The sequence below is a fragment of the Myotis davidii genome, unplaced genomic scaffold (genome assembly GCF_000327345.1).
Source record: "Myotis davidii unplaced genomic scaffold, ASM32734v1 scaffold3578, whole genome shotgun sequence".
NCBI lineage: Eukaryota > Metazoa > Chordata > Mammalia > Chiroptera > Vespertilionidae > Myotis > Myotis davidii.
In genome coordinates, this window is record NW_006289094.1 from 210,646 (window position 1) to 211,517 (window position 872).

Genomic DNA, 872 nt, shown 5'->3' on the forward strand with positions numbered 1-872 from the left:
GCATGTGTCTAGCAACCCCCCTCCTGCCAGCCCGCGGCTTGGGGTGCACCAGGAGGGGAATTACAGGGCATGGGCCTGGCACCAAGGGTGCTGAGAAAGTGTCCTCACCCCCTGTGTCGCCCTCTGCACAATGTTGCCCGCTGTGTGGTGTGGGGGTCCCATCTGCATGAGCGAGACTGCGTGGAGGGTGCGTGGCCACGCCTGTGTGCGCCTGTGTCCTGTGTCCAGCCCTACGGACGCGCTGCAGGGCTGAGATTTCTCAGAGTTAAAGGGACCGACCCAGTGACCCAAAGAAGGAGGTTGGCACACACCCGACCCACAGACAGGAACGCGCGGGAGGGCTCTCCCTGGCCAGGGACTCCCACCTGCCTTGCACGCAGACACACGCAGACGCACACAGATGGGGTGGGCACACGTGGAGTCCGGGAGACACTCCACTCATGCCCCGGAAGGCAGGCCACGAAACCATAGCGCCCCGCAGGCAGCTGAGATGAAAGCTCGGGTTCCCAAACGGGATTCTAAATGCGCCGGCACCTCCGCCCAGCAGCCGCAGGCCGCCCAGGGCCCCCGGGGACGGTGGGAGACCACAGCCCAAAGCAGGACATTCTGAGCAGGGCGAGCCCCCGTCAGTGCCGGGGTCCACCCAGGGCGTCTGGCAGTGGGTGTCCGACACCCTCCCCGACCCCACCCAGCCAGGAACCAGCCGGGGGGCCCCCTGTGGATCCAGGCACGTTTAATGGTGAGCCCAGTGAGCGGGGAGGGAGGTCTGGCGGGGGCAGGGAGTTAGGGGACCAGGGACCATCAAGGGTGGGGTGCGGCCTTGGGGTCCACAAGGGGGATCTTGTATGCGAAGGAACCGCTGAGCTAAAGCC